This window comes from Mauremys mutica, unplaced genomic scaffold (assembly GCF_020497125.1).
Source record: "Mauremys mutica isolate MM-2020 ecotype Southern unplaced genomic scaffold, ASM2049712v1 Super-Scaffold_100297, whole genome shotgun sequence".
Lineage (NCBI taxonomy): Eukaryota > Metazoa > Chordata > Testudines > Geoemydidae > Mauremys > Mauremys mutica.
Genome location: NW_025423307.1, coordinates 63,776 through 75,387, shown reverse-complemented (window position 1 = coordinate 75,387; position 11,612 = coordinate 63,776). Strand labels below are relative to the sequence as shown.

The window sequence follows — 11,612 nt, the reverse complement described above, 5'->3', positions numbered from 1 at the left end:
ATTGACCTAACCAAGTGAACAACAGGGGGATTGGGATGCTGATGGGGAATAAAGAACAGGGAGCTGCAAAAGGCAGAAGCAGGCAACTCATATAGGGGAGCTGAGAGACCACGGTGAACATGGTGCAAAGGTCACTCTGTAGGAATTCGCAATTGTGATTTTTAAAAAAACAATCTTTGTCCAGCCGGAATCAAGGCATTTCTTACAATTCTCTCATATGTGGATTTTCTTATGTCTAACAAGGTTTGAGCTCCGATTGAAACTTTTCCCACACTCAGAGCACGTGTAGGACGTCTCTCCACTGTGGATTCTCTGATGAGAGACGAGGGCTGAGATATAACTGAAGCGTTCCCCACACTCAGAGCATGTGTAGGGCACCTCCCCTGTGTGGATTCTCTGATGTGTGATCAGGGCAGAGCTCTGCTTAAAACTCTTCCCACACTCAGAGCATATGTAGGACTTCTCTCCCCTGTGGATTCTCTGATGTGTGAGAAGGTCTGAGCTCCCATTGAAGCTTTTCCCACACTCATGCCATGTGTAGCGTGTCTCTTCCAAGTTGATGCTCTCGTGTGTAATAAGGTCTGAGAGGCTACTGAAGTTTTCCTCTGGCCTGTGCTTAGTCTCACAGGTTTTTGTTCTTTCTGGGAGCGCACAACACCTGGAAACATTTCCTTTGGATATTCCTGATAACATCCCATGTGGTTCTACTTGCTCAGCATCTTCCTGCTGGGGTGTCTCCTCATTCTCACTTGCCATCCCACCACCTGATGGGAGACAGAGAGAATCCAGACATAGGTCACTCCCTGCGCCGGAGAGAAAGGAATCTCAGAGAGAGGAATGGAAAAAGGTGTGAACAAACCAAAATATGTGTGGGAGAGATCAAACCTATCAGGAGCTGATTTTCCCCAAACCCTTCCCCAGAGCAGAGAGAGGAAGGGATCCGTTCTGGGTCTGCATCTCACCAGAACTCTCAGGGGAAAGTGAGATTGGGGAGGGACCTGCTGCCAACTGTCAGTCAGGATAGGTGGGAAGCCATGAGTGACATCTGCCTAATGATTCCACATCTGCAGGGAACAGTTCTGAACTTGGAGCGCTTACAACTTGGAGAGTCTTTGTAGGGCATCCCAAATGTTTCCTGTATTCACAGACAGTTGTTGAGATGGTTCACCCAATTCCTCACCTGTGCACACAGCTCTCGGGAGCACTTTTTTTCAGAGCCATAGAGGTCTGAGACCCACGGCTGTTCCCCTCATTCCAGCTGCGAGATCACATCAGGTTTGGAAACTGGAAACCCTGAGAAGGGAAAGAAAAAAAGGAAGGTCCGTGGAATTTGTGGGATACTTGTCACAAGGAATATTCCATGGTTTTAACCCCAGCTCATTTTTAAGACGTAACACCCCAAGGCTGGCTTCCTTGGCTCAAAGTGGCAGAAGAGTTATTATTATAACTCATATTCATGACCTTAGTGCCTAAGAGCCAATGAACCGTGGGCCCGTTGTGCTAGGCACAGCACAAACCCAGAATAGAAGATGGCCCATGCCCTGAAGAATTTACAGTCTAAATAGACAAGACAGACACAGATGGGGGAAGAGGTGGAACCCACCAGCAGAGTGAACTATGTGAAGGCAGAGGGACAGATCTGATGAACACAGGTATAGAACTTGAGACTATTGTATTTAATGTTATGACTAGGGCCAGTGTTTTCCGGAAATTGCTGCTATTACTGCATTTCCCCCTGAAACTACTCTTCATTTCTGGAATCACCCTTCGTATCCAGAATAGCTGAACAGATGGTGGTTGGGGATGCAGGGTCACAAACCCCACATTTCTGCCTGGAGACCCCTGACTCCTCCCCAGGGCACGGGGCAGAGGCTGGGGGCTGGCTGCTTTTGAGACTTGCTGCCAATTTCTTCCCTCCTCATACAAGTCTGGGCTCAGAAAAAACACTGGAGCTTCCCCTTGGGAGACGGGGCACTTGGCAGTGGGACGCTGGGCACCCTCATCGTGCTGCAGCGCAGACGGTGCTCACACCTGCTCTCGGCTGCGTCCACAACACCTCTCCCCTGCTCATCTCCCCTGCACACAGCTGGTTCATGTCCCGTCTCCCCAGCACACAGCCGGCTCCAGGCTCTCAATGCCCAGTGTCTGGGCCCCACCTTCCCCACACAGCTGGCTCCTGTCCCCTGCCCACAATGCATTTTCCGGCTGTAAAGGATTATATATTGCTCATGCTTGTCAATTACTCTGTTTTCGCTGCCAGCAAACACTGGCCCTACTTATGACTGTTATCTGTATCTTTGAGCCAGCCCTTGAAAGCACGAATACTTCACAGACTGTGGTGCTGAGATGGACCAGATGATACCAGGGAGGCTGAGGGATGGGGGGGATGGGTTTCCTGTGCAATCTGGTGTCACTAAGGCTGGATCTCAAGGCTGGTTATGCAGAACTCCATCTTCTGAAGCTTTGCCCAGCACAGAAAGGGGAAGTGACTGATTTTACCTCTTTCGGGAGACTGAATATGACAGACTTTTTGGAGAGAAATAGTTGAGTTTGAGCTGACTGAGAAGGGCCTTTTTGGGCTACAAACTGACATGACCTGATAACCCAGACGTAAGCTTTTAAAGAAGGTTTTTAATACACTTTGGAATGATCGGGGATTCCCAAGAGGACTGATGGTAAAGAAACATTTTGATGCTTTTCTTGCTTTATATCTTTTCCCCATAAGGCACAATGCCACTGTCATGGATCCACAGGATCTGTGCAATGCCCTGGCTTTTAAACAGTCCTTGGGAGGTGCCCCTTGAGTGCGCTAGATCCCCAACGGGTCCCACTCTTCCACAAGGACAGGCCATGTAGCTTCAGTACCTGAGACTGAGCCTCTGGCTTCAACACTCCTATTTCAACCTGTGAGCTCTGCCAGCAGGTCCAGCCGAACTACACTCCTGTTCAGTGACTGTTCCTCATTCAACGCACAGAGCAAGTTTGTGCTGTGACACTGGGCAGACTTTTAAAACAGAGCAGGGTTCATTAGTCAACTGAAATACAGCACTGAACGTCTTTAGATTAGCACAGAGAAGCAAAGACGACGATACAGTCCATACTGGCCAATGCCCTTGAGCCAGGCTGCTGTAGAAAACAGTTTGGTTTCCTTTCACTGAGCCTGTCCATTTGTCTTTGCTCCAGTAGAGCTCCCTGCATCTGCAAACCCAGTTCTTCCTGCTCCCAAGCACATCCTGAGTCCATGTGTGCTTCACTCAGCCAAGGGGAGATCCTCCCATGGACAGGTGACAATTATTCCCTTGTCTCTGTCAGGTATTCCACTGATGTAGGTTGGTCCCAGCCTGTCCTTAATGACCCATTCATATCACCCCGTGACAGCTCCGTGACAAAACACCTCATGTCTCCTGCTCTTTATAATCATGGCAATACCAACCACAGAGGGAAACTGAGGTGTGTATTGGCATCACCAAAATTCCTGCCTCTCTCTCTCTCTCACACACACACATACACACACACTGCTCACAGCCCTTGGAGAGAAAGCAAAGCACAGGAACTGGATGTTAGTCCAGTGAACACAGTGCAGGACAAGCTGCAATTCTCACACCCTGGTCAAACAGGAGAGGCATGTGGGTCCCCACCCACAGAGAGGGGCTGGCTAGAGGCCTGATACCCGAGAGGCCATTGCTTGAGCACCACATGGAGGCAGGTCAAAGGCTTCGCTACCCAAGATCTCTGACATCGCAAAAGCACATTTTGGGGAATTAGGAAATCTAGTGACTCAGGTGTAATGGGAGGGAGAATTAAACTCCCCCAGTGTGTGGAGAAGGCTGGGGAATTAAACACTAAAATTCAGGAGCAACAGCCCCTAATTCTTCTGAAAAGGAAGTTTGGGGTGGGCTTTAGCAATTAGGTTGCAGCACATTCATAGATTGGAATTATTAATTAATAAGTGATGTAAATCATGAGTATTAATGCTTGATGCTCATGGACTTCCCAAAGGCCACGTATGGGTTGGGGCAGCTATTGACATTCTTGTAATCAGAGAAAAGGAGCAGATATGGTATATAGCCATCCTATTACCATAAGGAAGTGGATAAAATACCTCTCCTAGCTACCAGGTTTTCATTTTGTCGGGTCCCTGAGACAGTGTAAACTGAAGCAGGGCTCCCTTCTGATGGGCTCCCTTGCCCATCGATCTTTCTTTCCAATGGTGTCCGTATCTTGTAAGTATGCACAGTGCAAAACCCTCTTTACTGTACTTACCTTAGTTTAATCGTTACGTGTATTGAGCCTGGCCTATGATTTCAGTTATAACTGTCTGGATTAAATCACGTTTCTGCGTTTCACCAAATTCCATCTTCTCAATTAACTCTGAGTAGCCCTGTACAAGGGCAAGTTGTGCCCCAACCTGTAATCTTATAAGTGTAGAAACTGTCCAGGCTACACCACCGCCCTGTGACATCATCAGCCAAGTGCCCATTGGTGCCAGGGAAGTGGCCCTGGTGTGGGAGGGAGGATACAGCAAGGACTCAGGGTCGGAGGCCGGGATCACTGTGCATTGAGATGGGGAGGGGGGTAATGAGTGGGAGAGGGAGGTCAAGAGTTATAATAATAATAATATTGGGGGGGGGGGCGGGATGTATAATGAAGTGAAACTGAACAGAAAGAAAACTGGAGTGGAGGCTCTAAAGCAACAAGGCTTGGGTAGGGATTTGGGGTTAAAGGTCTGGGATCCCCCAGAGCTCTGGATCCCCAAACCTCTCCTCCCTCCCACTGACCCACCCAGCCCACTTCCCGGGTGCCCTTCCCCCACACTCCCCTCCCCTTCTTCCCACTACTCTCAGCCGGCACCACCTCCCGGCACCTTGGGAACTTCTTGTGTTCCCTCCTCGTCTCTCACAACCTCCTCCCTCCCTGCTGCTTCTTAGCTCTAACCCTGCACACACCCGCCCCATGTCCTGGCACCCCAGAATTATCTACTCCCCCCTTCTCCTCCCCTCCCACGGCTCTGTTCTCCCTTCACCTGTGGGGTCCTGAATGGCAACATTATACACTCTCCTATCAAAAAAGGAGCTCACCTGACTGTCACACAAGCCATGAATGAGTCATACACCTATTAACTCAATTTAGAATTCTACAGGAGGCGTATTTTCCTCCTAAAATGAGGAAACGGCATGAAAGCTACAGTGATTAATGTAGTTATTAAGGTATTCTATAAGGATACATTAAATGCAATTTTCAAATGACTGACAGCACCAAAAAGGCAAATGTCCAAAAATTATTTTAGTGGGTGGGAGATAAGGCAAAAAAAAGGAGGGCAAGGGAACTTGTCAAAACTTGTATGACAAATCAAGGTATAAAGTTATCACTACTCAGGTTTTTTAGAGCCCCCACAGCTTCTAATAACCGAGGGGACAGGACTCCTTACCCAGCAAGACCACCGTCTCATAGTTCTCCTGCATGACATCCCTGTGCAGGGGTCTCTGAGCAGGGTCCAGCAGAACCCACTCTTCCCTGGTGAAATACACAACCACCTCCTCGAAGGTCACCGGCCCCTGAAAGAGTGAGAGTCCCACACTCAGTATCTACTGCACCACTCACAACCCCACCACAACCCCACATGGGGGAAAGGAGCCAATCAAAGGGAAGCTCTGGCTGGCTCACAGGCAGGAGTCCCACCCCCACCCTGCTCAGAGCAGCCAGGAAACACCAGGGTGAGGGGACGAAGCGAGAGCCCCTTGTCTCTCCCAGCAGATCCATCCCCCCCCACTAGCCACAGACGGATACAGGAGATGGAGCCCCTAGCAGGGCACAGGGAGAGCTCGCTGGCCGAGAGCCCAACGCTGTTCTCATTGTGAAGAGCTGGACAGGACCAGACTTAGTGGGGGGCAGACGACATGACGGTCCAGGGGGGCTTTGCTGAGGGGGTTCCTCCAGCAGGGGTGTCCTGTCTCTCCTCCCCCCACTTCTCTTCAGCTGTCTGCCCCTGCAACTGTTCCTGCAGCCCTGACCCCTCCCCCCCCACTTGGAGCTGCCCCCAGCCAAGCTGCTCCCAGGAGCCTCCCGTGTGCTGTGCGGGGGGCGGGGGGGGGGGAGTTTGCTGATGTCAGGGTGGCCCCACCCTCCTGCCTCTGCCCAGTCTCTGCTGAGCTGAGCCGGGGGGGACAAGATTCTGTGCTGCTGCCTCTGGGTCAGGAGTGGGAGCTGCTGGCCCCTGTTGCCGTGTGAACGAGCCTTCGGACTAGTGAGTGCCGCTGGGCTGGGAGTGACAGCGGGTGTGTCTCACCCCCGCCCCCCGCCACACACTCACCCCACAATAGACACTTCAATTACTGTTATTACTTCTTTTTACTTCCTGTCAAAATGCGGAAAGTGCACATAGTCTCTGTAATTTTATTCTTTCACATTTGGTCAGGATGACAGTGCTGGTATTTTAGCTTTCTAACTGGTCTGTGCATTTCAAAATTTTATTTCTGTCTTATGCTTAAATTCAATTCTTTGAGTAATGAGTTCTAAAATGCCTCACCTGTCCTGGCTGGAGTAATTATCATTATTACTGTTATTACCATATTGTGCTTTGTCATTCATTATTTAAAATGGTACAGTCAAATAACAGACTCTACATTTTGCATGTACTTACCTTAGCAGGGCTCATTTAAAAAAAATTAGCTAAACTCAAAACTTTAGACACTGTGCAGATGAAGATCACTTATCTTCAGACTGTATTTTTAAATCTGTCTGTAAAGTAACTTAAAATGTCTATGAAAATAAATACAGTTCCAAGTATGATACTAATAGCAATGATGGAGTGAAATGTTAGTGAGTCACCTACATGATAGTGACCAGTTAACACAAATGCCAAAATAACTAGAGAAATAAATTCCCATTCGTAAAACAGAGAAAAAAAACTTTAATCCCCTATGTAAACTAAGTAAATATGTTTTCAGTGGAATGAAAAACAAATTGACTAAAATAGAGGAGATAATGGCAGTAACATGGAGTGTGTCTGTTAGAGAAAGTAAGCAGATTTTATTTATTTTTATTTATCTCTACTAAAGATGGGGTAAAAAGTATCAACCTTGTGTTTCTGATACCTGCATTAAAGCTCCAGAACTGATACCTCAAGGCTTGGGATAGGGAATATCTTGCTGTATTGTCTCCTGATTGTTCTAAATTTACTTTTAAATTTAATATGTGGCTGTATTAAGATTATGGGAAAAGAGGTACCAAGTGGTAACAGGGTGAACAATTAGCAGGAAGATTAATTTTAAATAAAATGTTTTTTGTAAAGGCACCTCTGTTTCCAAATGTGCCTTAACCACAGGATACAGGTTGTGTGTCAATGCTAATGAGGTATAATCAGAATCACATTATAAAAAGGGGGTGCCCAGAGCAGGAAAATTGAGCTCCCTATGGGAAATTCCAGCAGGAACCATCCCTCTACTGATGATCAATCCATGAGAGACACCTCAGACCCTAATACTATTGAACAGGATGTGAGTAGAACTAGAGTTGTAACTTTTGCACAGGTCTTCATATAATGTCTATATGCCTTGGGTCGTCATAACTTTAACTGTAACTTCAATAAAACTTGTAAAACCGACTAGACCTTGTACCTGTGAATGTCTGTGTGGTCACTACCCTTGGTCTGTGTGTGTTCCTAGAGACTGTGCGTTTGAAGCAAGTAGCAGAGGCGACTTTCACTCTGTTAAGCTTGAAACTGTCGCCACCAGAGCCGACACCGCGGTGGTGTAATATCACGTTACAAACTGCACTTTAAATAAAAGGCTGCACAATACACCACACACCAGGCCACCCTCACTTCTGCGCTGCTGCTGCTGGCGGTGGCATGGCCTTCAGAGCTGGGCGCTTGGCCAGCACCCGCTGCTATCAGGCCGCCCTGCCAGTGCTTAATTTGTGCCATGGCTGAGCTCTGGCACCTCTTTCAATACAAATTAAGCAATAGAGGGAGGCACCGGGGCCTGGACGTGATGGTGGGGAGCCCGTGAGGGCCAGGGGTGGTGGGGGGCACCAAAATACAAGTTCACCCAAGGCGCCATTTTCTCTAAGGCCAGCCCTGGAGCTGGGTATGGGGGAGGGGCATATCCCCTAAGGCCGTGGTTCTCAAGCAGGGGTCCCTGGACCTCTTAGGGGCTGCGAGCTGGTTTCAGGGGCTCCTCCAAGCAGGGCCAGTGTTAGACTCGCTTGGGCCCAGGGCAGAAAGCCCAAACCTCCCTGCCTGGGGCCATGAGCCCTGGCACCAGGGGCTGAAGCCAAAGCTGGAGCAATTAGCTCTGTGGGGGTCCCTGTCACATGGAGCCCCAGGCAATACCCCTGTTTGCTACCCCCTAACACCAGCCCTGGCTTTTCTGTGCAGAAAACCAGGCATATGCAGGGCAGTGGGGGTTTTATAACATGTTGAGGGGCCTCAGAAAGAAAACAGTTGAGAACCCCTGACTAAGCCTCATTGGTGGGTGCCCCCTCTACATCTCACAGCCGCCGCTGGTTACTCGGTGAGGCTCCAGCCCTGGGATTCTGCTCCCTTTACCTAGCCCCACCTAGGTGTGTTCTTTGCTCTTCCACAAATCAGAGCATTTCCACCTCATGAGTCTGTTCCTAGAATGGAAGCCACATATTAAACAAGTCCCAACAGGTTTGCTACACCCTGGCTTCCTCCCATTCTCCACCCTGTGAATTTCCTGCCCCGCACCAACCTCTAAACCAGACTGCCCAAGCCTCCCACCTCCTGTGTATCTGCTGTCACTCTCCCTCCAGCAGGAACCCACCAATAACCCCCAATAATCCCTACCTGTACGGGCTCCTCTGCAGCTATTTCCCTTCCCTGTCCCATGGGAGGATGGGATGAACCGGCGCGAGACATGAGCGTCATTCTGCAGCCTGGCAGGATGAGAAGGGCAGTTGTGGATGTTTCAGAACTGGCTTTAGTTCATTTCACATCACAATTCCCCCAGGCCCTTTCCCTGCAGACAGACATCCTAGACTCTGCCATGCTGGGAAATGCTCGATCTCTTTATTACAGTGTAGACCTGACCCCTCCTGCCAGGGGTAAATCCACAGACGTTTTTCAGCCTCTGCAGTAATAAAGTCTCTAAACAAAATGCTAGAAAGGAGCAGAACCAAAGGGGCTGGGCAGGCTCCATAGGGGACACTGGTTCCTCCTTCCTCACCGGTGCCCCAGCCATGCCCTGTGGCTGGCAGAGAACGGCCACCCCATCTCCACCCCAGAGGGAACTGTGTCTCAGGGCTCCCCCAAACAGCACCCAGGAACCCCCATGCCTTTTGGGGAATGACTCAGGGCAACAATTTCCCACCCAAACAAAGACGAATTGCTGCTGATGAAATGGGGGGTGGGGCGAAGCCCCCCAAATATGAGGAGAATTTAAATTGACATTTGAAAATTATAGAAAAAAAATCAGGAAAAATAAGAGACTAGAGAGTCAACAATTTTAGGAAAAACGAGGGAATCTCCTTGGGTTTGACGGTCCTGTGTGGTGAGGGGAGAGAAAAGGGGGAGAACCAGAGAGACTTGTTACCAGTGCTGGGGAGGGAAGTGGCACAGACAGGAGAAGGAGGCAGGTATCTCCCCCCCAACTCACACACACTCTCCCCCTGGACTTTCCCGGCTGCACAGAGACCGTTCAACCCCCACCTGCCCCACTGCCCTTCCCCCGCCTGCAGCTCCGGCTTCTCCCCTCCCCGCACGCCCCCGCCAGCCACACAACGGGGAACCCCCGGGCCCCAGGCTCTGGCCCCACCTGGATCCCAGCGGGGCCGGGGGCAGATCCTGCTGCAGCGGAGAACAGCGGCTCCGCTCCGCTCCGGCGGCTCCAGCGCTGCTGGCAGCACGTGGCCACCAGGGAGCAGCTGCTGAGCCCGGGCTCCCGCATCACAATGTGCCAGAGCCCCGCCCCCAGGAGCTGCCCCGCCCCCAGGCTGTGTCAGAGCCCCGCCCCCAGGAGCTGCCCCGCCCCCAGGCTGTGCCAGAGCCCCGCCCCCCGGAGCTGCCCAATGTCCCATCTCTGGGCTTTGTTCTCCTGCCTCCTTGTTCCCAGCACCCACCGCTCCCAGCTGCTCCCTTCCTGTGTCTGCAAACACCCCCCCTCCCCCGGGGCGGGCTGCAGTGCTCGCTGGGGCTGTCTCCAGTGGCAAGAGCGGCGGCCCGGGCGGGCAGGGGGAGGGGCCCGAGCAGAGGGGCGGAGCCGTGGGAGCGGGTATGCAGATCTGTGTGCGAGCAGAGCATTGTGGGAGCGGACGCAGGCTGCCAGGCAGGGCCCAACCTTGGCACCGGGAGCTCGGCGTGGGGAAGGGAGGGGCTCCGGGGGACGCGTCGGGGCAGCTGTCGGCAGTGGGGGCCGGTGTGGGCGAGGCCGGTGGTCGGTCCGCCCCGTGTGTTATAAGTGCGGGGCGAGCGAGGGCGGGCGGCGGCCGGGCAGCAGGAACTCATACTTATCTGGCAGGGGAGATACCATGATCACGAAGGTGGTTTTCCCAGGGTGAGGCTCATCCATTGCACTGCGGGTGTACTGACCCCTGCAATTTCCCCAAATTTGGGAAACTCAACTGCATAATTTGTGGCAGTGGGGGACTGCGTTCACGTTCTCTCCTGGTGATTGGTTTGAACAACTGACAGTGGGCTGTTTAGGCTTAGTGCACTGCAAAGCAGATTCTCAGGAAGGCAGTTGTTATTCTGGGCCTTTGGGAGTGCTCTTTTCCTCAGGCCCTGTACTTCTAGATATCTTTGTCACACGTTCCTCCTTGTAAGCAAAGCTCAGCTCCGAACCTTTACTTGGGTCTCTCTGTGTTCTTGGCTTTCCCTGGTCTTTTGCAGCTGATCTGCTCTCTAGTCTGCTTTTGGGGGGCTTGGACTGGTGCCTTCCTTGGCTCTAAGGGGAGCTGCCTGCCTGCCTGCCTGCTCTGCTTCTTTCCCTGCTTGTAGCTTCTTGCCCGGCCCTTCTTCTCGGGCTCTTCCTCCTTTGACGGGAGAACGGCCTGTCCAAAACGCCTGTCCCACCTGGTCTCCTCGTCCAAAAGGCAGCCTCGCCCCCTGCCCTGGGGCCGCTTTGGCTTTCGCTGTCTGTTCCTGTCTCTTGGTGGCCACCCTGTCTGTGCTACGGAGACTAGGCTGTCACAACCCCATGCTGGAGGAGGGCTTTCCGTCGCTTGAGGCCCACCCACCGCCTCCCCGAATGCCCTTTAGCTACGCTGCGGGTTAGGGCGGCGTGGCCGTGTCGCCCAGGAGCGGGTTTTCCCTTTTGCACACCTCTGACGGACGGAGCTGGTTTGACTTAACTGTTCAGCACGCACCGACCCTCGGGCCTGGGCTGCACGGGGAACGTAAATCGGCGCGGCTACATCAGTCCGCGCCTTGGTCGGAAGAATTCTTCCGTCGACCTAGCTCCCGCCTTTCGGGCAGGTGGATGGCCGGCACCAACGAGGAAAACCCTCTCCAGGACCCTTCTCCGGGAACAGTGCCCTTCCGTTTGGGGAGATTATGCTGCTTTAAAAAAAGAGAAATTGTTTAACTGCCTTTCTCTGAGGCAAGGTTGACTTTGTATTGCTTCCCTCGTGGCTCCTTATAGCAGTTGTGTTCT

At 51.7% G+C, this 11,612-nt stretch overlaps 1 non-coding gene across 1 annotated transcript; it reads left to right on the top strand.

Annotated features, from left to right (window-relative positions):
• The first annotated feature begins 10,463 nt into the window (after nt 1-10,463).
• Nucleotides 10,464-10,627, top strand: LOC123360721. Its single transcript, XR_006576058.1, has one exon. It is a non-coding gene; the product is annotated as a U1 spliceosomal RNA (small nuclear RNA).
• The last annotated feature ends 985 nt before the right edge of the window (nt 10,628-11,612 follow it).